We start from the raw sequence: 5,153 nt of genomic DNA, 5'->3' as shown, positions 1-5,153 counted from the left end.
GAGGGCGCTCACGACAATGAGCACAGCCTGGTGGATGCAAACATCTGCAGGAAATCTCTATAAATTCTCTCTAAACCACGAAGAAACTGACCAGAGATATTTTAAAACAAAAAATGGAGAATGGATAACGCTTAACACATCCAGATGGCACCCGTCTGTTCCTAAAAGTGGAGGGAAAATGACAATGTGCAGCATACGGACAGCTGTTATCCATTTAAAGGCTTTCCACCCCTAAGAGTCACTACGACCACCATTACTAATGCCAGAGACACCACCAGCACAACAGACTCCACAAACACCATAATACTACAATGCCGTAACAAACACGAGCGCAACCCAATTTACACACTCGCCGACATCCCGAACAGAGTCCAAAAAAACCAATCAGATGAAAATATTCATCGATTACAAAACCGTATCCACAAACAGTAAAGTATCAATAGAATAACAGCACACGAACATTATGCATAAACTCACCACATAACATGCCAACTCATATTGAGATTCTGAAAACAGATTCGAGAAACATACGGCACAGTGGAGACAAAATATGCCGATGGAATGGAAATTTTCGTGGTTCAATAGATTAAAAAAAATATGTAAAGAAATGCTTGCAGAAACACTCACAAAGAGTCAGAAGGACGGAGAATAAATCCTTCCACAGAAATAAGGTAAGAGTTTCTTAACGTGTTCTTCTGTAGAATTGGAAGTGTGAATGCGTGTTGCCTGTGGTGGCATGGAAGTAAGGCAACCTGCTCAACGACCTAGAATTTCCCAGCTACGAGCATTCATCTCTTAGTCCCAAGTTGTACAAATAGCAAAAGTTATGGAACAAATTGTGCCGTTGTGGTTCCTATGATATATCTTACGATATCGTTGTGCTGGTGACGAAGTTTTTGTCGAAGCTACTTTTCTTCACTACATTCCAGTTTCGCCAATCATTGAGGATTTCATTGTTTAATGCTCTCAGTATGGTTTCCTATTTGCTTATTTCTTTTCTGGCATTTTAAAATCCTTTCCTTTGTTTACTTATTTCAATCATGTTCATATTGAGTTTTCATAAGACTTCTCCTTATATACAACATATCTGTTTATTCAGTGCCGATACATTTATTTTGTCTTAAGCTGAATTGAGTTTCAGCGTTTTTTTCATTAGATTCAATGCTTCATGAAATGGTTTGTCATCGATTTTGTTTCATACTTTTTTTGAGTTTCAATGCATTCAAAGAGTGTTTTTACAATGCGGTTTAAAATGTCAATATCATCACTTCAATGCTTAGTGAAGTATTGAGGGAATCTTGGAAAGGATCGATCGGACTCTAGGCGATCCAAGCTGGTTTGATTTTAAAACGTAAAATCTATTTCATTTTGCCAGTAAATTTGCCTCCTACGCAGGCTTTGTTAGTTCATGTTATATTTCGCAAGACTATTATATATTTATGAGATTAGTAGCCCACGTACTTCAAATTTTAGTAGCCTTTCCAATTGAAATTTACGTCGTTTAGAAATTGACTAGGTTGCTGTTTCTCTAATTCAACTATGATTTTCTCTACTTATGTCTGTTGATACAAAGTACAGTTCATTATAATGATATTCCAGGCATTCCTGGAGTTCGTCAAATTTTGTACGTGTATTACACATACGCCAAGGGAGGTAACTACCGAAATGGAAAAAGATGTATGAATACAAAAGGGAGTAAGGGATAGACACGACGGAAATAGTGGAATCAGTGAAGGAAATACCAAGAGAAAATACGAGACAAAGAGAGAAGCAAAGAGAGAGAGAGAGAGAGAGAGAGAGAGAGAGAGAGAGAGAGAGAGAGAGAGAGAGAGAGAGAGAGAGAGAGAGAGTATGAGAAACAGAGAGAATGCGAGAGAGTGAGAGAAAGAGAGGAAGCAAGTCTATATTATTCTGCATTTATGTATTCAATTCGCAGACATAGTCGAAATGTTTAAAATCATGAAATAATGTCATGAAGATCTATAAATTTATAATTAAAAGATACGTCGGTCAATAGTTAAACGGAAGTGAAATAACCTTAGCTAGCAAATGCCTGCGAATGTTATACTTTTGTGTTTTAAGTGTTCCAACTGAAAAGCTGTGGCCATGTTGGGACTCCGCCATTATTCATTTTGTTTTGTTGTTATTAGAGTGAAATGCCTACAGGTATAATGAGAGCAAGGAGGAAAGTAGTGGGTGATATAGAATTAGATAGACAGGCAGACAGACAGGCAGGCAGTCAGTCAGAGAGACAGATAGATAGATGGATAGATCGATAGATAGATAGAAAGATGGATAGATAGATAGATAGATAGATAGATAGATAGATATGTTTCTTTATTAGCCACACAGGCTGCACACAGATAGAACAAATTACAAGGTAGAGCTTTTCTTTTGAAGGTATTAAAAAAAAAAAAAAAAAAAAAAAAAAAAGGAAGGGGGAGGTTCGATCAAAAGGGATCGTAAAAGGAGAGAAAGAGGACAAAAATAAGGGGGGTTAAAAAAAAAAAAAAATAAAAAATAAAAAAAGGGGGGGGAGAGGAAAAAAAAATGATCAATAGGGATCGTTATCACAGAAATGTCAATATGAAGTGTAAAGGGGAGGACAGGTGAGGTTTACCCGTGGAAAGAAAAGCCTGCGGAAAAGACCACGGTAACCTCGGTCAATGAAGTCACATTTTATATTTCTTTTTTTTTTTTTTTTTTTTGCAAATAAGCAACTCTCTGTTTTTGATTTCTGGGTTCATAGGACTATGCTCAAGGTGGCTTCGTCATTCATACGTGCCATTCTTGCTACATTCACCCATCTTTTTTTAAAACATTCGCTAGACAAAACTTGCCTCTCTACTCTCACTTTCCTTTTCAAGTGGTACTTGAAGAAGTTGATGAGAGATTGACCAGAGAGGAAAGTGTTTGTCTCCAATCCTTTCAGACGCGTCCACCAGATACATTCTTTCGCCATAGCCACAAGGATGATGAAAATAGCTCTTCCTTCCCGTTTGAAGGAAGGAGGCGTGACAATATTGACGATATAGATAGATAGATAGATAGATAGATAGGCAGACAGCTAGATAGATAGATAGAAATATGGATAGATAGATATATAGATAGATAGACAGACAGATAGATAGATAGATGGATAGATGGATAGATATATAGATAGATGGATAGATGGATAGATAGATATATAGATAGATGGATAGATAAATAGATAGATAGATAGATAGATAGATAGATAGATAGATAGATAGATAGATAGATAGATAGATAGATAGATAGATAGATAGATAGATAGATAGATAGATAGATAGATAGATAGGTATGTAGGTGCGTTAACAGATACATCAGTACATATACAGACAGAAAGATGTATTAGCAGATATAGAAATAAATATGTAGCTGAACTAAAACGGAACAAAAGTAATCTCAGTTGGTAAATAAGTTTGTTATAATGTGGATCCACTTATATGTCGTTGTCGGCACTGTAATATTCTTGTCACCACCATTATGTTGTGGCGGTATTCCGCCTCTTATTATCTTTGACTCGTCTATCGTGCTATCTCTGATAGCTCCGCAAAACAATGACTTTGAAGCGTCTACCTTGACGGTAACTCGAACTCATATATAACACGTAACTGGCACTGACTCCAACTGAGAATTCGTACAATGACTCTACTGCTACTGACTTCCTACAACGACTGACTGTCTGACTTTATAATGGCTGCGTCATACCAGTTTCTCACGTGGGAAGGGAAGCAATATTTTTGCTGCAACAACTTGTTCTGATCCGTGGTGGTAGATGGACAGCGAAAAGTGTAATCATTTTATTTATATATACCGTTTACATTTTATATTGAAGGATTCTTAGTCCAACGAAACGACCCAGTACTTTTCTAACGTTTTTACTTATTTGTCAGTCTCTTTTAACAAGCTGCTAAGTTACAGTGACGTAAACACACACCAATACCGGTTGTGAAGCAGTGCTAGAAGATAAGTAGATTAACATTTCTTTCCTGTATCAAAAACAACTTAGCACCCCTATAATACAGCGAATACGACATTCTCCAATATCTGCAAGCTCAATGCTACTTTCTTTCGCACCGTCAAAATCATATCGAATTCTTGTTCCTTTCCTTGAAATCAATCATAGTCGAATTTCTTCCTGCTTTTTTTTTTTTTTTTCTGCATAACTGCTTCAGAGAGGAAGAACTCTCTATTTTGACTTATCTATTAGGCACTTCTTTTCCCTGAAGTTTGCCGATGTTCGCTATTTCCTTATGGCAAAGAATGCTACCAAAATTCCTTTTTTCTGTGACTGATTGTGGTGACTTTTCATATTCCTTACGTTTACGATTGTAACATTGTCTCTCAATATTTGAAACCTAATTTTGTTTCATTATCAGCTTTTCTGTTTCGAAGATTACAGTGTGGTATTTACCAATGGCACTTTTGTAGATAACACCTTCTCCATCTTATTCAGAATACATCCACACTGAACCAGTCGTAAAAAAAACCCGAAACTGAAGTTCGTAAATAAAGTGTATTCAATAAGAAATTCTAATTGTAAACCCGCGTTTCTAGCCAAGGTAATTATGTAGACGTTTAAATGTTCAGGAAAATTTTACTTGACTTTCAAGTAAATGTTACAAAATCAAATTTTCAGGGATCATCGTATTGACCATCTATACTAATAAACGATATTAATAACTATTTATACTAATAAACGATATTAATAACTATTACGTGGAATGTTTAACCGATGGATTGAAGAGTATGACTTACTACTATTTCCAGAAGCGGCATGGGGCCGGAAGAGGGTGGAGAAGATTAGTCAATTAGACTAACGTAATTTAATTTTAACAGCTCCGGAATATAGATAATAAAATTGACCTCAGCGAAAAGGGAATTCAGAAGGTAAAAGAAAGAGTATAAATATATTACGGTATCTTGTCAGCTGCGCTAGTGATACTGCCATATTTTTCATTAATGATATTCTCTTTGAAATCTCCTGAGTAAATGGAAGCAAAATTAATAACGATGGCAGTAAAAAGAACATCACGCTTCTGAGATTGTAAAAGTGTGAGTTTTTTTTTATTGATCTAAGTACTCTTGCAATGTAAAAATATACAAGAAAATAATCCACTTCTATCGCG

Source organism: Octopus sinensis, linkage group LG13, assembly GCF_006345805.1.
Source record: "Octopus sinensis linkage group LG13, ASM634580v1, whole genome shotgun sequence".
NCBI lineage: Eukaryota > Metazoa > Mollusca > Cephalopoda > Octopoda > Octopodidae > Octopus > Octopus sinensis.
The sequence above is the reverse complement of the archived record's forward strand: the minus strand, read 5'-3'. Positions refer to the sequence as shown.